At 32.4% G+C, this 25119-nt stretch overlaps 1 protein-coding gene across 1 annotated transcript in view; it reads right to left on the bottom strand.

Moving 5' to 3' along the window:
- Positions 1–19894, bottom strand: part of LOC142327852 (uncharacterized) — a 49754-nt gene extending 29860 nt beyond the window's left edge. The window contains exon 1 of the mRNA XM_075371200.1: positions 19810–19894. The gene's annotated coding sequence lies outside the window, so the exon portion shown is untranslated. The remainder of the gene's footprint in view (positions 1–19809) is intronic.
- Between the last annotated feature and the right edge of the window lie 5225 nt (positions 19895–25119).

Genomic DNA, 25119 nt, shown 5'->3' on the forward strand with positions numbered 1-25119 from the left:
CTGAATGGAATATCAATTCTTTTACGTCAAAGTTTAACGTCCTCAAAGGTATGACTTTAAGAGACAGAAATCATCAAAGGTTACAGTTGTGATGAGGCTATGGATCAAGTAAGCGACGCATTCACTGCCCGTCCCATTAACTTTATTAGGCGACCTACTTATAGACTGCAAATATCTTTCTACTGTTCACAACATTACCATAAGCACTCAGTTTGGAAGAATACAAGTTACAACTCTTATTTATAGTTAGATATCTTATTTAGTGGTGAGACAACTTTTCATATGTGCAGGATAGTTAAAGACACTCTGTCAAATTTAATGTACTTAAAACTCCATGCAGTAATCAAAAATGAAAGGGACACACCCATAGTCAATGTCTAGTTATGATGAAACAAAAATGGTGTAATCAGAGTGATCATTTTCATGGAGCCCACTGTGACAGGGCAGATTTACGTCGACCTGTTTCAGAATTTTCCGGTTCCTCAGATCCTGTCGGATTCATTTCCAACAAACCATTTCCACCACAATTATATTGAGATGTTACCATGTTCCTGAACAACACTTCCCCAGATGTAAGATCTGATGAAGTATGTACTGCATGGCCAGCTAGATCTCTCAGATATCACTCCTCTAACTTTTTTGCTTGAAATTTCATTAAAAGTTGTAACAAAAGAAAGTTTGAGATTTGGACGATTTAAAATAAAAAAATTGAAGGTGTAGGTCTAATAATGAAGCTGATGCTCTTAAACACCTGGCAAGAGTTAGATTATTTTCCAGGCATCTGAAGAGCAACAAAAGGTGCATACACTGAAGTAGACAAATTTACATTAAAACATTGCGAGAGTAGATGTTTATTTAAAAAAAAAGTTGCCAAGTTATGTTAACTGGTTCTCTTAATTTTAAGCTGTACTTTTAGACTGGACACTCTGTAGATTATAGTAAAACGTCATATTCTTCTGTACCAATATATGGTATTTTTATAATAAAAAACCAATTTGAACAACCCAAGTAAAGAATTACAAAGTAAATGAAATAACATTTTATTTTTTATTCTAACCACTTTTGCGGGATCCTGCGTATCAGTTTTATATAATACAATTAAATAAAATTACATATCAAACATAATAAAAAATTAAAACTACAATCATATATAAAAAACATATGAAGTCAGTTAAATTAAATAACTACTTCTACAATAAATAACAACTTAAGTTTAAAAAAAATAATAAATAGAATAAATTTATGCTATGTAACCTGGAAAGCCAATTTACATTACTGAGTGGATTTAAATCACGCTATTTATAAAAATTATGATTATTTCTTTTTTTTATATAAAAATGTGCTGCCATCTGTTGCTGCCTTTATAATTGTCATCTTCATATTCTGTCTGAAAGTTGATCAAGTTGGAATCTTTTGTATTTATATGTTTAAAATCTCTAAAAAATGTCCAAACTTTACCTGGTATTATTTAAATTTAATTTCTTGATATTTTCACTACATTGAAATTTTAATATTAAAATTAACTATTTACAATATTTTAATTTTTTATTATGTCTGATATGTAATTTTATATAAATATATTATATACAGCTGATGATGCAGGATCCTGCAAAGGTGCTTTTGGAATAAAAAATAAGCTAAGTGTCATTTCATTTACTTTATAATTCTGTACTTGGGTTGTTCAAGTTGAATTTTTTATTAAAAAAATACAACATATATATATATATGATCAAACTGGAAAACATGATTTATAATGTATAATTTTATAATAAATAAAATAAAAATATATAATTTTTTTAATTCTTCTAAATTCGCGTCCTCTTATAACAATATATTAAATACATTTTAAAAAACTTGTAAATAAATCTGAGGAAGTGGTGCGCATGCAAGAAACACTTATATATATATATATATATTTCCACACAGGGCAAGAAACTTAAAAACCAAACTGAGAGAGCTTGAACTAAGGTATTTGAGTGTTACCTTTTACACTGCTCCTATTAGCACTATTATTGGAGGTGTATATTACTACTCTAATCTATTATTGTCTGTTGTAAACTATTCATGCTTCAGTGCAATAATTTTCGAGAACAGTGGTTTCATTGTCACCACGATTTGTCTAGTGCAATTCTGAGTAGACGATTTGTCTAGTTGCAAGTCCTACACTATCAATAACTGAAGGCAAATGTTCACAATAAATAACTGAAGTCATTGACAACAGTTTGCATCAGGTGACTCTCAATATGATTACTTTAGCATTGATGCATCAGCTGTGCAGGGTGATCACTTCGGATATCTTTTGTCAAAATATGGTAGATATGTTAAGTCTTCCTAATGTAATCACAAAATTAGATTTTATATTATTTTCTTTTCATTTACAGATTTTATGTCACAACCATGTTTAGTCTTACCAGGTCCACTTTAAACTGCCTACCTGATAAATATTGAAACATGAACACTGAATACAATTAACAACAAATCACCCAAAGCTTACAAAATGTCAACTCCATCAACAGGTTAAAATGCACATATTTCAGTCATCAATGAATTTCAAAAACACACTTTGCTCTCACACATTGACCATTTATCATTCACAAACATCTCAATAAATTGATATTAATTAAACAGAACTAAATACAGTTACAAACATTTTTTTAAAAACTAACACATTGAAATATATACACAGTAATGAAATTAACAAGAGACAAATCATGTATGTTACAATAGCCAATAGCTAATACTTACATGACAGGGATAAAATACCATCCCATCTTTTGTCTTCACTGTGTGAAAATCTTTTATTCGAAGTTCATTGCTTTTCATATTAAGATTAACCAGTGGTGAAACATCATTCAATAAGATCTCAGATTCCTTTTAAATAAAAGATAAAGAAATCATATTACAAACTAATTAATTTCCAATAAATGTTTTTTTTTTTTTTGTTTCTGACTGGAACTTAGTAATAATACCACTTATATACAAATCACATATCCTAAAAATAAATATTTTTGGTAGTAACTACCATTAAAATCTATCTTGCTAAAAATTTTAGAAAAAAAAGCCAAATATTATGACAAAATTAGGCCAAAAAAGAACAAAACTGATTTAATTTTATTTTTATATGAATTTACTATTAATACAATATTACAATTGTTATTTATATATATATATATATATATATATATATATATATATATATATATATACTGGCCTTTGTAAAAGTAATTTTCTACATTCTACACACTGTATTTGTTGTACCATATTACTAAATCTATCTTTTCTTACATTGTACATATGCTCTAAATTTCCTCTTAATTTTAGTGAAATATATGTTTACTTTTATTTTTAAATTTTATTTACTTAGTATGTTACTCATTAAATACAGAAAGATATGTGCACTGTATACCACAAATCTTTATTAAATTACCCTTTTCAATTATCCAGATTTGGCCTTGCAAGGTCCATCTGGATAATTGGTGTGCCATTATATACAAAATCTAACACTTACCATTTCATTTTCAACTTTTAAATTTTCTGATTTAACTAGGTTGGTGTCTTCAATTGATAGGGATCCTTTTTCATTATCACTACTCATAATGTCAAGCTCCTCTTTCAGTTCTACTAAATTTATTTGCTGTAATAAAAAAACAATAAATTAATGCTAAAAGTAATTATGTTCATGATTTATTGTAAAATTTATAAAATAAAAAAATATTATTTATATAATTCGCTTACCACACACATAAATAGTGCAGCCACATAATAATAATTATTATTATTATTAGTTGCCTTTAATGTGCCAAGTTTTATTCCAGAAAATGTTTCTTTTGCTAAATTTTATAAAAAATGCTGCTATTCACAAATTGTAAGGTGGTATTGTTTTTTACAAATTGTAATCTTTTACAATCAATTTGTTAATCTGTTGCTGTAATTCTTATGATTTAGTTTTTTTCTAACCTTACTGACGGTATCAATATTGCTTTTGTTGAAATTTTTTATCATGAACATGAGAGAAAACATTAAATAAAATTTTGAAATTCTAATCTTATTTTTCATAAATACTTACCAGATAATAAAAATATTAATTCTGTAATATTCAGCATTTATCATACGAGTCTGATTGCAAATAATATTTATTTTTTATATCATCACATAAGCATGAAGCTTGTGTGGAGCATGGAAATGGAATTTTATAACATATGAAAAATGTCATGCCTGACCAGGATTTGATATGGATCATGATATAGGAATTTTTGCTGATGAATCGCAACTATGTATTAATAATATTGTTGACTAAAAAATACCAAAAATACTTATGCAAAAATGTAATTATCAAAGCAGTCCTCTAGTGAACTTATTATCGCAATTATTAATAAGAAAACACCATACGCTTCAAACACAATATAAATCTATTTTAAAATTAAATAAAAATGAAATTCATTCAATGTGTGATAAGGAGGGTAAAATGATGTTGAAGTGGGAAGATAAATGAGATGTCTTGGGTTTGACGAATAAACATATAGAGCGTAGAAGTAGTTGGGAAAGGAAAGAAGACAATAGTTCCAAATGTTGTCAACGATTATATTTTTATAGACTGAGTTGATAAGGTGGATCAAATGCTGAGAGCATATCTATTCAAAAGAAAAAGATGAAACGGGCGATATAAAAGCAGTTCTGCCAACTTTTCAATATCACTGTATTCAATGCTCATAGTTTACATAAGAAAAGTGGTGAGACGTACAATCCTCTTCAATTCAGACAGAAAATTGTTGAAATTCATCATAGTCATTTCCCTCTGAGAAGATCCTCTAATTCTCTCTCTGTGTTTAACTTAAAATTTCAATTTTTTCAAATAAATCTACCTTCAATAGGGATTTTTTTTTATCGATCTTAATTTTACTGGTTGTTTTAATTTGACTTTTTTCAATTCATTTAGCAAAAACATATATGTATTAAAACTTATTAAAGTAAATTTTTACCCAATTATCCAGATCTGGCCTTGCAAAGGTTCATCTGGACAATTGGTGTTTTCACTGTATGCAGAATCTAATATCCTTACTTACCACTTCATTTTTAACTTCTAAATTTTCTGTCTTATTCAAGTTGGTGTCTTCAATTGCTAAATGATCTTTTTCGATAACAAGTAGTTCCTCTTTCAGCTGTAGTAAATCTACTTGCTGTAATAAAAAACAAAAAAATGAAACATATTAACAATATTGTTGATACTCATGTAGCAAAAATATTTATAAAAAATGTAATTTTTGAAGCAGTTCTCTACTGAGAATTTACACAATTATTAATGAGAAAAACTGACAGCTGACAGAAATTTATAAAGATTTACAATGAATAAATGATGAGACTCCAGACACAGTTGACCAAAGTACGCAAACCGAAAGTCATGGCAGGAACGAGATGTCAGATTTTCTAGATGTAGAGCTGACAGATGAACAACTGATAGACAGATTACCCACACGATGGTCAACCTGGGTAATGAACAGGCTGACCCAGGAGAAAGATCTAAGATCAGGAGATGACAGCTGTTTTTTCATCGATTTGAATGGATTAAAGCCATCCAGCCGGTATGCTGGGACGGCACCTGGGGCAATGATCTTACAAGACTCCACCATCCTCGAAGATGGAAAGATCACAAATACCGGAATTAGGTACACGGTAATCTATGACTCTAGAGAAGGAGATAAGACAATGGCCTCTCATATTATAAAGGCCTGACGAAGAGCTGTAGGTAAGCTGGAGTCAGCTGTCTTTGTGGTTCCCAGTGGTCCAGCGGGCAGCATAGTGAGAAAAATAGTAATATACATGATGAGGAAGGGCAAGATCTTGCCGAGGATGTTACTCCCCAGCCTGAGCGAACAAGGGAGGGCAAGGTCGAGGTCGGTATCAACAAGAAGGGGGAGGTCGTTGAAAGTAAAACTGTCGTAGTAAGGGCCCCCGGTAAATCTTATGCCGATCTGTTGAAAACCATGAAAGAAAAGGTTAAGGTTGAGGAGGCCGGCGAAATACTGTCAATTAAACAGGGAAGGGATCAACAACTAGAGGTCTGAATTAGTGGGGCGCAGAAGGCGGGGGAGTTTTCCTCCCTGCCGAAGAACAGAGCAGAGGATCTCCAGGTGGATATAAGAACAAGAGGAGACCGCAGAACAGTCGTTCATGTAAAAGACATGCTAGGCGACACTACTGAGCGAGAGGTCAGGGAAGCGGTAGAGAAGGTACTAGGACAAGGAGAAAACTTTCAGGTCAAATCACTAAGGGAGGCATTTGGAAACACAAAAAATGCCACGGTGGTCACAAGTCAAAGGAATGCAACGAAATTAATTGCAGCAAGGCTGAGAGTAGGGTGGGTGAGTTGCAGGGCATACATCCGGACGGATAGAGAAATGTTATCGATGTTGGGATGTTGGTCACAGCAGAAGAGTGCAGAGGCCAGGACCGTTCAAACCTCTGCTTCAACTGTGGTAAACCCGGCCATGTAATTAAAGATTGCAAGGAGGCGACCATATGCCTGGACCGTGGAGCCACTTCACATAGGACCGGGAACCCGTGCTGTAACAAAGGTCATGACTAAAGTAATACTAGTTAATAATAACAGGAGCCTACTCTCTAGTGATTTGAGCATAGAAATAGCAGCTAGATACGAAGCGGACTTCCTGGTGGCCACCGAACCTAATGTGTATTCGGCGGCCAGAGAACAGTGGCTGACCGATGGGAATGGTGATGTGGCAATTAGAAAGATAGTTGGAAATGTGGATTATGATCTGTATGGTAGAGGTGACGGACTCATTGCTGTTGAAGTAAGCGATAAGATTATAATAGGTGTATATATCAGCCCTAACTGCAGCAGGGAATCTATTAGAACAGACTCCTTGACCTCCAACAAGTCATTATACGAGCTCGGAAGAGAATTGTAGTCCTTGGAGACTTTAACTGCAGGACTGTTCTAGCTGGAGCGGTCTCCTCGAACGCTAGAGGAAAACTCCTGGAGGAATTGCTGGCAGCGACAGGAATGATATGTATTAATGACGGAACAGCCACCTACCAAGCAAGAGGGCATCAATCGGTCCTGGATTTAGTTATAATTGATAGAAGGATGCGCACTGATGCAGCTGATTTCATGGTTCTTAATGACGAAACAGCCAGCGATCACAGAGCCATCTTTGTTAACTTCAGAGAGCAACGGCCAGAAATAAGACAGATAAATAACAATATCAGACTGTCTGATCAACAGATATATAGTGGCTAATAATGCGGCAAATACAATTAGAAATAGTACTCAGATAACACCTGAAATATTCCAAAATATAGTTAAAAAAGAGATGGCGAACATACCGAGGAGAAATAATATTAAACATAATATGGTCTACTGGTGGTCCAGGGAGATAGAGGAACAGCGTAGAATTATGCAAAGACACAAGAGGACGGCCCACAGGTTGCGAGCTAGAGTTGGTTCGGAAATAGGATGTAACATTGCGACAGAGCAATATAGGCAAGCGAGAAAGACGCTTAACTTCCTCATAAAGCAGGCCAAAAGAAGGAAATGGTTAGAACTATGCGAGGAGTTGAATGCTGATCCGTGGGGAAAGGCTTTCAAAATAGTAACCAAGCAGCTTGGGAGACAAGCTCCGACACTGAATGAAGAAACGGCTGCGTTGCAGATCAGAAAGTTATTCCCCAGAACGGAGGAGCAATATAATAGAGAGGTGATAGAATGCCAGGGAAGAAGATTTACACAAAAAGAGGTCATGGAAGATATAAATAAATTAAAAAATAAGAAAAGCCCCGGCCCAGATGGCATCCCAGCGGCCATCATTAAGATAATAGCTAGAATCGTACCTTGGGAAATAGTCGATGTAGCCAGCTACGGCCTACAAAATAGAAGCTTCTCTGAATGCTGGAAGGAAGCAAGAACAGTCTTCCTCCCAAAGGCAGGACAAATTCAAGAGAACACAGCATATAGACCGATTACGCTCATAAATAATATGGGAAAAGTAGTTGAAAGGTTGTTAGAAAATAGACTTAGAGAGGAAATAGAGGAAAAACAATGTCTACATCCGGAACAATACGGATTTAGAAAGGGACGGTCCACGGTGAACGCAGTCGAGAAGGTAAAAAACTGGGCATTAAATTGCAGAAGCGGTACATGGAGGACTAGAAAAATCCCCATGATCATAATGCTTGATGTTAGAAACGCATTTGGTACGGTCCCCTGGACAGCCATCATTGAGGCGCTTCAAGCCATGCAAATAAGTAAATACTTAGTAAATCAGATAGATCAATATCTGCAAAATAGGTTCATAGAGGTCAAAACCCTAGAAAGGAAAGCCATATTTCAGGTATTCGGAGGGGTGCCGCAGGGATCTGTCCTTGGCCCAACCTTATGGAATGTTTTCTATGACAAAATCTTCAGGCTGAACTACCCCAAAGGGGTATTGATAGTAGGATACGCGGATGATATCGCAATATTAGTAGAAGACAGAGATATTAATGAACTGGAGAACAAGGCAAACCAAGCACTTAGAACAATAGATGAATGGATGGAGGATAACAAATTAGAAATAGCTCCTAATAAATCCTGTTGCCTGGTCCTCTCGGGTAGAAGACCATTAAGAAGTGTGAATCTAAATATCAGAGGACAGAGAATCGATGAAGTAAAAGAAACAAAATACTTGGGGGTACTTCTGGACAAAAGTTTAAGGTTCAGCAAGCATATTGATATGATTTGTGGGAGAGTTACTCCTGCTGTAAAGGGATTAAGAGGATTATTTCAAAACCACGGCACACCTAAAATGGTTATTCGAAGATTGATAACCGCGGCTATCACTTCGGCGGTACTGTATGCGGCTCCCATATGGGGGGCGGCAATGAACATACAGCGAAATAAAAAAAAGTTGAGAAGCGTCCATAGACTGGCATTGCTGCGTGTAGCTGCTAGTTACTGTACGGTATAGTATTACGCGCTGTGCGTACTGACCGGGGTCCTACCCATAGACCTTCAGATAAAAGCCAGAACCCTCAGACACAGCAGTATGTCGAAAGAAGAGATGGAAGGGATTATAGAGCAAGAGTGGCAAGAAGAGTGGGCAGGGCCCAGAGTGGGAGAATGGACCAGACGCCTAATCCCTAATATTAAAACCTGGAATAACAATAGACTCGGAGATGTCAATTTTTACATGACACAATTACTGTCGGGGCACGGCTCTTTCGGTCAGTATCTGTATAGGATGGGAAAAGAGCCACCCCGCAGTGCATCTATTGTCCAGAGAACGACGATGCCGAACATACGTTGTTCATATGTCCAAGATGGGCCGTTAACAGAGGTCAAATAGTAATTAATGGTCTTACACCAGAAAATCTCATAAACCGGTCGGGGTACAACAATGAGAACTGGGAATGGTTCCGCAGGTTCGCCGGGGAGGTCCTGCGGGCCAAAGAGGATGAAGACAGAAGAATGGGAGTATAAACAGTAGGGTAGGGCGGACAGTCACTCCATGGAGGGCCTGTACGCCTTGGTGTGCAGGTACCTGAGAAGGGGGTAAACTCCAGGGGAGTTTGAGTTTGGGTTAAAATAAAAGACCAAGTCCCGGTCGGCGGGGTCGTCCCTGCGGGAGCCTATGCTCTTTGTGGGGTAAGCGCTGTCGATTAGAGGCCAAAGGCGTAAAGACCGAGTCCCGGTTCCCTGCTGAGGCGCTGGGGGACGGCATAGCCAGACCTTGGTTCTAAAGCGGGGGATTAGAGGCACGCAATGTAAAACAAAAGATCAGAGACCGGGGAGGCCAACCTGCCGTGCCGGACGTATAGCCGGCGAGTGGGGGACGCCTCCTTTGAGAGTAAAAGGACACTCTCCCCGACTGAGTATACTTAATTGGATATCCGATCGGGGAGAGTAGGAAAAAAAAAAAGGAGGTGGAAGAATCCAAAAGGACATTAGAGCTATATTTTGATCCCAGAAGTAGCTACTGTATTGGTCAATAGACCAAGGGTCATTTGGGGTCTACGTCTGCAGGATTGGAAGGAGGTGTACAGATCAATATCAGTATTGTGAAGAAACTAACACACATACTTACCACTTCAGTTTTAACTTCTAAATTTTCTGTCTTATTCAAGTTGGTGTCTTCAATTGCTAAATGATCTTTTTCGATATCAAGTAGTTCCTCTTTCAGCTGTAGTAAATCTACTTGCTGTAATAAAAAACAAAAAAATGAAACATATTAACAATATTGATTTGGACTCGCTTGGGGGTCATGCAGTTGATGCTCTTGTTCAGTGAGAGTTGGACCATGTGTGCACAGTGGTTTCTGGTGGAGCGCTCCACCAGAAACTACTAAAGGAAGAACATGAGGTGAGCAGCAAAGATGTCAGTTGAGGGTAGTGCTGGGCACCAGTCTTTGGGGGCAGGTGACAGGTGTGCCTCGACACTGCCATCAGCAATGGCTCCCATGAAATGCATTCCAGCCATCTAAGGCTAGCATAGCTGTGTGGAGTTAAGAATCTACTTGTATAGTAAATATTGAGTTGTAAATATCATGTGAATGTGGTGTGTAAATATTTTCATGAATGTGAGGTGTACCTGTGATGCACGTAGTGCTGAAGTTGAGCCTTTACAGCAGTTCCAGTACCACATTGCCTGAGGGAATGGGCTTTTAGCGAGTCCACTGCAGTAGGCGGTGAACCTCACACCCAGTATGTACAGGCTACTGAGCGTTTGGTTTAAGCATGTTTTCCCACTTCCGATGTAAAACAAAAAAAAAAACACTATTTTCTATTTTGTTATGTACTTATGATTTTGCATTCATGGGTCTCATGCCTGTCTATTAAATTAAATGTAAATAAATAAATTAAAAAATTTACCTCTTGCAAAAATTTAAAAACTTACCAAATACAATTACCCAGCCTTTGCTTGAGAATAAAAATGGAAAATTAGGCCTTAACAACAAAGACAATTGCAAAAATATACGAAGTACTTCAAAAAATTATTAAACTGCCATGAACCAGCAGTAAGATTTCATTTCCAAAATCCAACATGAACTAATTATGCAGACACCACCCATCTGCACAGATTACAGTGACAGACCTTAACTGTCCATTTCACGACTCTAACAACATGACATCTATTACATTGATTGTGTCTAGCGGGTCAGTTACTGCTGCACACTTCTCATACTAAGCGGCCGATATGATGTTATACCATCAGGTAGTTTACCTAGTTTGATTGGTTTCAGCTATTTTCCATACAACGAGAAAATATTCAATGTTGAGAATGGATGTACAGTAATAATAATTATAATAGCTGAACAAGAACTTTACGATGAGTGAAGTTAGCATTGTAGATAATTTATGAATTAGATAGTATGCAAACAATGAAGATATTGGATTTTAAAGTTTAATGATAAGAAAATTAGAATTTATTTTGCAAAAGCAGCAAAATTTATTTGTTCTGAATGAATACATAAAAATGTTAAAAACATCTATTCATATGTTAAAAACAGCTGCTGGGTTGTGTATGAGATTTTTCACTCGTTTTCTTATTTCTGCATCCCAGCAATCTGTTAATTTTTTTCAAATTAAAAATCTTTTTGGGTGAAATTAAAATTAATTTAATATATATTCTTAGAATTAAGCTTCACTTTAACAAAGCAGTACTTGCTGATAATACTTCCTATCTCTATCTATACTATTATATAAAGAGGCAGAGGGTTTGTGTTTGTTTGGGATAAACAAAAAAACTCCTTAATCACTTTCAACCAAATTTTTACCCACATTTCTCAGCATAACTGAGAAGGTTTTTAGATATGTTTTCAATCTCAAAAAAAAAAAATGAGTATATATCTGTAGTAGTGGAGATTTTCCGGTTGAAGCACAATCTTTAATGAACTGTGAGTCATCACTGTGTGAGGTGAGGTTGAACTGAATGCATCATATCAGTCGACTGAAAATATTACAAAAATAATGAGTAATATTAAATTTTTAACAATTTCTTTCTGTTTAACAATAATGACCTTCCCTTGGGGTATGCATGTGAGGCTAGAGTGGTGAGGTATACGAACACCTCATGGGAGGCTAGCCCAATCATTACTATGAACTATTAACAAACGGGATGCCCCTGGACCACTTTTTTGGAGGTGCTCTTATATCAGAAAACAATCATCCGATTTTGAAAATTCAAACTGGGAATATATATATATAGTTTGTCTGTTAGCTCATGCATCATGTGAGAGGAAGCTGACTGATTACTTTCAAATTTCAGAATACATATGTGTTACCCCAGAGAAGATTTTAAGCCATTAACCGAGGCCCTAACCCCCTTGAACATTGAGATATTAAAAATATTCATTATTTCTTCACTCCCAAGACGGGTGAAGTTGTGAATTAAAGAAATTCATTAAGGAAAAGATAGATTTATTCTTCTACTTCGTTACTGAATATTTCTGCCGCCATTGCAAACAAATAAGTTATGAATTTTTCATTGTCAAAGGCATGTGTACTTTAGTTACTATAGTTCCTATTACCTATATTTCATAATTTAGTTTCTTTTTCAGGGTTCTGTCCAACCTCATCATGTATGTTACAATATCCAATAATTATAAATACTTACATGACCTGGATAAAATTCCTCCTCTTCTTCTGCCTTTATAGTGTGTACATCATTAATTTTAAGATTAATCCGAGGTGGAATGTCATCATTTAATGAGATCTCAGATTTCTATAAAAATAAGATGAAAAAAACCTTACAAAAATGTTGAAATTAATTAATATTCAATAAAATATCTTTTTTTATTCTGACAAACTTAAATATACCATTGTAAATTAAAAAAAATATTAAAAAAAAAGGTCTTTCAACCCATCAAAGACAGAAAAGAAGACACAAATTATTTAACCCCTTCATAGTTTTTGATGAAATAACTCATCAAATAACTACCCTGATAAAAATTTCCTTGACGAAATAATTCGTCATCCACTTTTTTGCTAAAAAGTGCCACTGATGAATTATGAATTGACCCATTTAATTGTGTTTGTTGATGGGTTACTGTAACATATGCGAGTCTAGTTCCATTTTTACTCTAATTTATTGCTGAAGCGGTAGTATCATATTGTTTCTCTATTCTATATGTCCTAACAATGTATATTCATTATTCTGGTTATTTTTTACAAATAAATTAGTTGACATTCTTTATGTCAAGCAGACTAATCTTTATGTCAAAGATTTCATAAAAAAAAAAATAACTACCAAACCAGTTTTTGAGGTTTCACCTGTGGAAACAGACTGATAATTATGAATGCTTTTGTTTGTAGCTGTATATATGCTATCAGGAATTACCTGAAAGCCACAGACTGAAAGTTATTACACAAACAATCTCCTTTTTACAACTCTTGGATTTGGAAAAGTGTTAGCCCAAAGAATCAAACTTTTATTGTATTCCCTCAATTTTACTCATGATGATAATAATACTAATAAATCTCAAAAAAATAAAATCGATTATTGACTATCTTGTTAAAAAATTCAGAGATGTATATACACCAGAAAAAATTTTAGCAGATGATGAAAGTTTACTGGAAAGGTAGGCTAAATTTCATTCACTTTTTTAGAATAAAGTGAGCACACTTTGATATTAAGACATTTCAGAGCCAGAAACTGGATATATGAAAATAAAATTTGATAGCATATGTAGATGCAGGCACACAAATTGTAAAAACTCCTAATCATGGCTACATCACTAATATTGCCATTACTCTTTTTGAAACTAGTAACCAACTGGTGAACAATAAAGCTACCCCACGAACGTCCACTTAAATGAGGATGATATGCATGACATGTAAACAATGTGTAGTCTTGTACACTCAGGCGTAACATTCCTGTGACATGGTTTATTGAACCCCAACAATCAAAGTCTATAGGTATCCATGGTTTAGATTTTAATTGTCTATAAAAGCAACTAAATTTTACTAGGATTTGAACTTTACAACCTTTTGACTTCAAAAATCAGCTGTTACAGCAGTGTTACTTAACTGCCTATTTGCAACTCAACAAATATTAGTAACAATATATATATATATATACAAACCTTTGTAAAACTGATTATAAAAGCAAATGTATATGTAGTGTATCTTTTGTACCATATTACTATCTCTTTTTTCTTACACTGTACATTGTATTTTCATTTTTCAAATTTCTTCTTAATTTAACTGAAACACATTTACTTTTTATTTTTTTTACTTATTGTATTACCCATTAAATATAGAATCACACAACCTTTTTTAAATTACCCCGTTCAATTATCCAGATTTGGCCTTGAAATGTCCATCTGGATAATTGGTGTGCCACTGTATATAAAATCTAACACTTACCACTTCATTTTCAACTTTTAAATTTTCTGGTTTAACTAAGTTGAACTCTTCAATTTTTGGAGATCTTTTTTGATTATTCATAATTTCAAGCAGTTCCTCCTCTTTCACTTGTAGTGAATTTATTTTCTGTAATAAAAAACAATAAATATATGCTACAAAGTAAATATGTTTATGATTTATTGTACAATTAATAAAAGTAAAATAAATTGTATATTAATTCGCTTATCATACACAAACAGCGCAGCAACAGTTAAATTATTATTATTATTATAATAATAATAATAATAACGACTTTACTGTGTAATAATAACGACTGTGTAAGTAACGACTTTACTGTGTAACGACTTTACTGTATAATAATAACGACTTTACTAATAATAGCAACTTTACTGTGCCAGGTTTTGTATGGAAAACCTATGAAATGTTTCTTTTGCTAAATGTTGTCATACAAACCTAAATATTAAAAATGCTGTTACTCACCATATAAATGGGTGTTGAAAACAACACTACCTTACAAGATGATGTTGTTTTTTACAAATTGTAAGCTTCTGCAATCAAATAATTTGTTAAACTGTTCGAGTAATTCTCATGATTTAGTTTTTCTAATCTTACTGACAGTAGTGTTAATATTGCTTACGGTGAAATTTTTTATCATGATAAATATAATTTATCACGATCATCAGAGATAATGTTACCTAAAATTTTGATATATAATTTTATTTCTCATAAATACTTAACAGATTATAAAAATATTCATCGTATAATAGTCAGAATTTACTAAATAAGAAAATATGATTACATTTTCTCATAAAAATTGATTGTAAACAATATTAATTTTTTTTATCGCAATATAAGCATGAAGCTAGTGCATGGAACATGGAAATGTCACTTTATAGTGTATGAAAAATGTCACACCTAAGCAGGATTTGATATTGATCATGAATATAAATTTATTAATAAGAAGAGAGTTCCATAAGCTACAAAAACAATATAAATCTACTTTAATTAAAAATGAAATTCATAGTGTGTGATAAGGAGGGAAAAATAATGTTGACAACTAAATTCAGATTAGACTGTGTAGAATTAATATGGAAAGGAAAGAAAGCAGTGGTTCTAAATGCTATCATATATATATATATATGTATACTTTTTATTCCCTTAATGTGTATGTTGCAATTTTTTCAAGTAGTTAACAATAAAACTACCCTACCATGGGCCAATTAGATGAGAATGATATGTAAACAATGTGTAATCTTGTACACTCAAATCTCTGCTACAGAGGAATTATTTTTTATCAGTGTTTATTTTACTGCGGGTTTTTAACTGAATTTTTGCAATTCATTCAAGAAACACACACACGCGCACACACACATTAAGGAATTTATTAATCTCAATTATAAAAGTAAATTTCTACACATAGAAACTTTTTTTTTGTTTTTGCACCATATTTCTTTTTTGTTACATTGTACAAATTTACATATATTCCAAATATCTTTCTGGGTCAATCCATTTAATGTGACCCAAGAATTGACACCAATTCCACCAAAAAAAAATTGAAACTCACCCACTTGTTTTCCACATGTCTCAGGACCTTAAAATTAAAAGTCTTTTTTTTTATTTAAGCAGTTTATTTGTAGCAGCCATTTTTGTTATGGTACACACACCTATTTTTGTGATTGCAAGGATTTATGAAAACAATCGTAACTAAAAAACTGTAAGTCCGGAAAGAATGAACCAAAAAGCAATATATTCATATTTTTTCAAGGTGAAAGAATGGTCTAGCGGTTTATTTACCTATCTCTCTTCTTTCTACGAGAAAATTAGCGATAAATTTGATCTTGAAAAACAGGGAAATTTTACTTTTGGTAATTTTTTTATGAGGCGAGGATGCCAAACACAGTTTGAATTATTTTTTTACATGTAGGTATTGTTAGTAGTTTTACCATAAATAATATGAATAGTGATATAATACTTAACCCTAAATATTTATGAATTTTTGGAAACTAATCTTTTTACATGATTTAAGTTTTGGCTTCAAATAATTTTGACAGGCTGGTAATAAAAAATTTTAATTTCCACCACTTGTAGTGTTTTTGTAGATGTTTATGGAAAATAAAATAGTTTCTTGTGTACTGTACTAATAAAAAAATTATAACCTCTCAAAAATCATGAAAAACTTGTTACAAGCAATACAATTTTGACTTAATAAAAGGGATTTCTTGTCTTCTTGGCGATTTAATATCTTTATACATAATACTACAGTTGAAATAGACTTGTTTGAACCATTCAATTGCAGTGCTCATCTTATAACAGGCGCTTGAATTCATTTCCAGTCATCAGGAAAATTCATGCTGCAACATGCTCATTTATGCATGTTGCATCATTTAGCTTTGCAGTTACAGACCGGTGTGTCTGACATTAGTCGGTGACCTGTTCACGTCTTTACCGAGTGTCGCAAATTTCATTCTGTTTTTGAAAGTGTTTATTAATTAAATAAGTTTTCATTATTATATTACCAAATTTTAAAATTATTTAAATTTTTACATTATTTTTCAAGTAAAACAATGGAAGAACAATGCCCCATAGGAATTTATGTGAATGAAGAGTGTCAAAACATTGTACTGGTACAGTGCTAAAAGAACTCATTAAAATTTGTGAATTTACTGATGAAAACAAATCACCTTATTTTTTTACATGTTAATTCAGATGTCACTAGTGTTTGTAAATATCATGAAAATGTTTTTGTCAACATTCAATCACCTGCATTGACAGTTCTGTTGCAACCCTTTGAGAACTCATAAAAAACCAGTTAAGAAAAACTTGACAAATAACATTAGAGCAAGCTCTAAAAGTACACATTTTTCCAAATTTAAATTTAGTACCTGGAAAGTCTCTTTGGGTTAACTGTTTCAACAGTATTTTTTCTCAGCAGAACAAAGAACTATACGAATGTAACGACCAAGAGCAATATATTGCCCCACATCACAAAATTGAACAATTGGATGCTGGTTGTAGCATTTTGGGTGTATCACTTCCATCAAAATTAATTAAAAATTAAGGTATTAGAAGCTACCATAAATATGTTCTTGTGTCAAAAGGCATTGTAAGATGTTACTTTACTTCAGACTCCAAGGACTAAGAACATCATCTGCTGTCAAGTATTGCACCACTTTCACTTAGAGAACTCTATTACTTGTGTGTATGACTATCAATGGTGGATAGAAGTGGTAGATATTAGCCTTGAAAATGATGATCTGCAGGTTCATTTTTCCAAGAGATACCACACTAAACAATAAACTTACATTGCTACAAAAACAGACAATTTCGTTGAAGAATAATTAAAATTTTGCTACAATTTATTTTTTGTATTAACTAAGCTCTTCAATCATTCTTTAATATCTTGATGCATTTTATAATGATTTTCGTTGTGACATTGGTGTAGTAATATCAAATTACTTATTAAAAAGCTTGCTGCGTGTGGATTTTATAATAAATTGTTGTCTTGGATATATCCATTTCGTACAACCAGAATTCCTTATGTTGAAATAGATAATTTTATTTCTAAGCCTATTTATGTTAGATATGGGATTAAGACAAGGCATGCATTTGGTTCTCAAATTTTCAATGTATTTATAAATTACTGTTTATTCATATGCTATTCGCATTTTTTATTTTTTTGCAGATGATATATGAAATTGTTTAAGCCGATTACAAATCTAGTTGATATTCAATTACTTCCGATCAACTTGAACTGTGAGCAAAAATAGTATTTCTACTAACTTTAAAAAAATTAATTTCATATTCAATTTGGAAGGTTTGAAAATGTTGATATATTTGTGCAGCTGAATAATATAAAATAATACTGCAATACAAAAGGTATCTTCTATTAAAGACTTAGCTGTATGTTTTGATAGCAAGTTATCCTTCAATGAATAAACTGGTAATACTGTAAGTCACTAAAAATGATAAATTTTATTAAGAGATTCTCTACAAATTTTAATTAAAATTTTAGGTCATGCATTTATGAAGTACTAAATTAAAATTAATAAACTCTGTTGTATGGTGACCTTTTGCTGACTTGCAATTAAAATTACCTGAAATACCACATAGAATCTTTCTTACATGTGCTGCATATAAAATCAGTGATTCTATGCACATTACCAATCATAACTTTATTCATATTTTTAATTTGTTAAAAATACCAAGAATTGAGTGATTTCAGATCAGGACAGATTTAATATTTGCTACTAAAATTTTTAGTATTATTTTGACTAACCTAATTTATTGGTTTTTTAACTTTCATATTAACTACATTGCTTGGTATAATTTTCAAAATTTTCATGGTCAAATCAACTCACATAGATTATCTATATTACTATGCTACTGATACTATGTAAAGTACACTTAATACCTTAACCTTATCAAGAGCTATTCTAACTTATGAATGATAATTTTGTTATGAAATTATGTTGGTTTTTTTTAATATGATTTTGTATTCACGGGTTTCATGCTTGTCTATATCAATTAAATAAATAAATACAATTTAAAATTTACCATACATACCAAATAGCAATTGTACAGTCTTTGATTTAGGGTAAAAATAGAAAAGTAGGCCACAACAGCAAAGACAATTCCAAAATTCCAGCAAGTACTTTAAAAGATCATTAAACTACCAAGAAGCCAAGGTAACAATTCAATTCAAAATCTAGCAACTTGAACTGAAAAATCCAAACAAAATAATTAAATCAAGATATGCAAAATCAGCTAGAAATTAAATAACAAGGTAGCAAGGGTTAATTTTACTGCAGCAAATTACAGAAACAATCATGAAAACAACAGATGAAACAGAATGAAATAACGACAAAGGCATTTCCTTCTTACCTTTGACAAACAAAATCCTTTCAAAATATTATATATATTTATCCCCAACCAAAAACTATACAAAAAGGTAATAATAAATTCCATTACAAGCTGAACCACCAGCCCACACTCTTGTTATCTAAAAACTTTTTCCAATTTGTATGCCCCATTTTAGAATACACATTTTTTTTCAACATGCCCACAATAATAAAGGTTACCAAAAATAGGGAAAAATACTAACATTATTCAGATTAAGCAGAATTCAAAAAACAATGCAAGCTTTTTTAAATATATAGATGTCAATAAGCACAGGTTCACTGAAGTTCTTTTTATTATATGTCAGTGAAATAGATTGATAATATTGGTTTGTAAATCTTTGTTTACACACATCTTTGTTCTACATTTCAAATTATGTGTGTGTGTATATATAAGGCCAACCTTTGTAGACGCGTTAACCACTAGACCAGACCGGTGGGTTAAAATTAGAACAATTTACATGACTGGTTAAAGTTCACACCAATAATTGATCAATACAAAAAATTCAAACTTAAATTCTATTGATTTATATTTGAATAGCATAACATTACTTACTTAGTCAGATAAACAAAGTAAACACCAAGTACACAATAACAAAATTACAACATCTACTACACCTCTTCCTAACAACGCTTTCCCACAAATTGATCAGTGATGCCAACACATGCAATTGTATACTTTAATACATACGACCTCTGGATATAATCTTGGAAAAAAATATATATACATACGTATAATATTGCACAACATACTTAAAAATAATTTTTCATTCACGGAAAAGTTAAGTGGTTTAATGTAAAAATAAAAAATGTACTGAAATTTTCATAAAATTCTTAGAAGCGATTGTAATTTATTAAAATTAAAAAAAAATATTTTTTTTTAATTAAAAAAAAAATATTTAAAAAATATTTTATTTTATTTATTTTTTAATATTTAAAAAAAAAGAATTTTTTCTGAAAATAGAACATTTCTTGAAGAATAATTCACATGCTATGATATTTTATTTTTCCCCTTGAAATCAGACAGTTGAAGGTGTTATTTTCATCTTGGTTGAAAAACCAAGAATGAAAACAGAATATCTGATCATAAAGAATCTAATCATAAAATTTAATGGATAGCAAGTGTAGTGGATAAGTGGTTTTCTCAAAATATATATTAATCATATTATTAATATATATTGGAATACATATTATTAATATATACTGGAAGGGGTACCACCAAAGGATGAAGTTTGAATCATAGGAAGATGATATGTACGATTGCTATCAATCTATGAACTTTGAAAGGTTGGACCCATATTCTTAGAACAGACAGTAAATGGTGTATACAGGAATATTGTACGCCAAATTGTGTCCCTCCTGGAACCTCAAGAATGGTATTGCTGGTTTCAGCAAGACGGCGCTACATGCCACACATCTCGAGAAACCATGGATTTTCTGCAAGAGTTATTTGATGATCGAATAATAAGCAAGGGCTTATGGTCTCCAAGGTTTCCAGACCTCACATCTCCTGAATACTTCTTGTGGAGTTATATTAAGTCCGAGGCCTTCAAAAACAATCCTCACACTATTGATGAACTTAAAGTCAATATTACAGACTTAATCACAAATATTTCCAATGCAACTCTTAAAAAGGTTTCTGCTAATACGCAGAAAAGAGTCCGTGCGTGTATAACCGCAAGGGGTAGGCATTTTGAGCATATTCTTTAACAATTATGTTAGTAATAGCTTTTTATTAAATCTCTTTTGTAAGTAACAAATATATTTTTATATTCCACCTAAATTTCCCTTCCTTAAATTACATTTAAAATTGGGTAATAGGACTAAAAAATACTCTGTATTATAATTAGAGGAAGATAGTTTTTGTTTGTTCGGGATAAACAAAAATCTATTCGATCAATCGCAACCAAATTTTTACCCATGTTGCTTGGCATAACTGGGAAGGTTTTTAGGTATATTAAGTTGGAGCAATCAGAATCTATAAATCAACACCATGAAATACTGGTCTCATAACTGATCAAACAAACATTTGAGTATGCAATAATGCTTTTATTGTTTGAATTGAAACCAGTAGCATTTGTTAAGCAAAAATAGCAATCAACATAATGGTTGGTAGGCTCTCACCAAATCATATGTCAAAAGGTAAATGCTGTTTTTTCCCTTTTAACCATTGTAAACTGAAATATTACAGAAATACTTAATTATAAAAGTATTTAAGTTTAATTTATAAATACTTAATAAAATTGTTTCACCATGGAGTGCGTGAAACACATACATAACACACACACCCACACAACTTAACAAATCTTGATGTTCAATAAAATAATACCAGAGTTGTTCTTTTGGTAATTAGGAGCAGGAAATTGCTCCTTTCTTGCGGTGAACCGCTCCAAGATATTTTTCATTAACATTAGCCTTTACCCACACACCCATCTGTCTTCTCTCAATTGACAGATTTCAGGTCTAAGAGTATTTTTTCTATTCCTAAACCAGTCAATACATATGGTAGGGAATTGCTTGTATATTCATACAGTCACTATCTGTTAAAATTTATGACTGCAAAACAAAGATTTCCAATAAATCAAGATGTGTATTTATACACTGTCATTTTGATTATGATTGACATCTGATTCTCTAGACTTGGTTATCAAACAAACAAATTAATTTAATTGGTAGTTTCTGCCATTCAGAATAAAAAACATGTAAGTTCATTTATGTACATACATGCGATAAAGGTTTTAATAGTAAATGACAAAGCACTACATGCAAATATTTTTTAAGTATAATTTATATTTTTTACTGCTAACAATGAAGTATTGACTTTGAAAGCGCTACAGTTGCTAAGTGACTCTTTATATATATAATTTTTCATCTTTTATGACTGCATAGGATCACTTCATTATCCCAGTCTCTTCGAAGGGATTGTTTGGGTCTTGCGGTCCTCCCAGTATTTTTTCATACGTTCTGATTTCCATGCCCTTTCTGGTGTTGAAAATGTTTGTGTTGGTGAGTGTTTTTGTCCTTGATTTTTTCATTTAATTTTATCTTGTCTGTGGTGTCTTCTGATGTAAAACCAGTTTTACTTCAGATCATCTCTTATTTCTCTGATACATCTGCATCCTGTCTTGGAGTTAAGTCTTTCGAGTCAAGATTGTACTGTATTAGCTGTTACAGAATTCTTGAATCTTGTATCCTTATGATTTATCCAAAGAATCCTAGTCTCCTCTTACGCATGGTGTCAGTGACTGGTTCTAACTCTTTGTACATGACTTTGTTGGGCACAATCCACCTCTGCCAGTCTTTCTCATACTTTTTATTGATGCAGGTTATTTCAGTTTTCTGGAGTCTGTCTCTCTTTGATTGTTCATTCAGGTGGAAGAGTGTTTCTGCTGCATATGTGGCATCTGATTTTATAACTATGTTGTAGTGTATTATTTTTGCGTTTATGGACATTTTTAACTGTAGGTGTAACAGATTAATTTTTGTGCTTTAATTAGTTTATTTATTCTTGTTTGGAATGAGATTCTTTTGTTAAGATTGTTGGTTATTATTTCTCCAAGGTTTTTAAATTGGGTTACTATTTTGACGTTATTACTGTTAACGTTTACTTCTTTTAATTATATTGGTTTTTGGGGGATAATTTCTGTTTTTTCAAATTATATTTTGAGGCCAATGTTATTCACGATGTTTTGATGTTCTAATATCTTTGTTTTAGCTTTTTTCAATGTCGTTTGCTAGTAGTGCCAAGTTGTCAATGAAACCAAGGCAGTTTGTTTTGATTTTTTGGAATTTTTATTTTTGGGGGCATTTTTTGAGTTGTTCCCTCATTACCATTAACAGAGCAAAGTTGAATAGTAGCAGTGAGAGTCTATCACCTTGGTGCAATCCAGTTTTGATTTCAAATGACTCCAAGAGTTAGCCTGTAAATTTCACTTTGGAGTTAGTGTTTGTGAGGGTCAGTTTTGTCATGCTTATTAATTTGGGATGCAGCCCGAAGTGTCATAGGATTTTTAGTAGGAATTCCCTGTGGATGCAATTGTATGCTTTCTTGAAGTCTACAGATATTATGTCTCTGCTTCTTTTTTTGTTGTAATCCATTATTAGCCTGAGCCTCATTATCTGGTCTGGACAACTCTTCCAGGGTCTGAAAACTTCCTGGTATTCTTCTAGTTCTTTCTTGAGTTGTAAACTGAACCTATTGAGGATAATTCTTGAAATAATTTTGTATATTGTGTCTCTAAGAGTGAGATTACCTTGTAGTTGTTAGGGCCTGTTTTGTTTGCCTTTTTGTGTAACAGGTGGATGAGGGCTGTTGTCCAGTGTTCTGGTAGTTCTTCTTTGATCCAGATGTTGACAAGCCATAGATGAAGGGAAATTTTTGCTCTTTATATATGTATATATATATATATATATATATATATATATATATATATATATATATTGCTAATTATGTAATATAAAGCTTATTCAGCCACTCCACAAAGCACAGAATAAAAGAACATAATGTTTTGTTTTTACAAAAACTCTAATTTAAATAAATTTATAAATATATATATGTAATTTTTGCAAGTATTAAAGAAATTATATAACAATGTATGTATGTTAATTTCTGGAATCGTAATGGTTGTGTAGGCTAACACAAATCAATCAATCATTTTTGAAAGTGACATTTCTCTTTTCAAGAATAATAAGCACACATGCCAACCTTACTAGGGAAAGTGTGAGTAAAGTGACTTCACACTGGTTTTTCACTGTACCAAATATATGACTGCACATGAAGTTGTTGATCCAAATGATGTACAGAAGCTCTACAGGTGACACATCTAAATTGCAGGTAGTTAACACTGATGTTGTCAACAAATAAATTAAATCATTTAAAAATATCAGAATCACTAAAAATTATGAACTTATAATAGATCCCAATTGAGTAACTGAAATTTTCAATGATAATTAATTTAAACCTAAAAAAAAATAACGTACAGAAGAATCCTGTTTTTCTTTTTTCATGTAAATAAAAGCACAAGTAATCCTTCTGAATTTGAAATACTTCTAGGTAAAGAAAAAACTCATAGATATATATATTATATAAATGTGAAACATTTAAAAATAGTATTTGTTGGTGTTAGTGTAATAAAAAGGCTGATAAAATTCTCAATAACATTTATGATGCAGTAAAACATGCATTATGTAATATCTTTTTCTGAGAGTACTTCCCAAAACAAGTAAGGTAAAAGAAAACCTTCACACAAAAATGTCTAGTTGAACTAGACAAAACTAGATAGTCTAATTTTCTCTTTTCATACATTTTTGAAGGAGTTTTATTTTGTTCATTACTTAAATTTCTGGGAAAACTATAGACATATTAACAGTGTGATTTTATAAACAATGCTTTGAATGGGGTTGATGACAGATACAGTATATAACATATGAATTATTTTGCAGTTTTGATATCATTAATCAGTGCTTGTCTTCTCCTAAACATACAGATAAATAAATAAATATTGCATTGATAACATACATTGAAAATGTTTCACCTTTCTTAAAGAAAATATCTGATAGAAATCTTTTTTCATAACCAGCAGAAGAATATTAAAAGTACCAACTAGCTATACTAAATGCTAATTCTGGTGTTGTTTAAGTTTAGTACTGAGTCCAGTACTTTTTTTATTTTTTATTAGTGACTGACCTAAGTTTTCCCATTTGTTGAAATTGTACATTTTATATATAATATAAATAGGGTTTTAGGGCAAAAATATATCTGAGATCTGCAGTATTACTTACAGTCAGTATTATGGTGCAGCATTAATATTAATTCCAGTAATATTCATGTCCAGTAGTATTCATGTCTACAATACCTTCAGGAACT

Source organism: Lycorma delicatula, chromosome 7 (assembly GCF_047948215.1).
Source record: "Lycorma delicatula isolate Av1 chromosome 7, ASM4794821v1, whole genome shotgun sequence".
NCBI classification, from domain to species: Eukaryota; Metazoa; Arthropoda; class Insecta; order Hemiptera; family Fulgoridae; genus Lycorma; species Lycorma delicatula.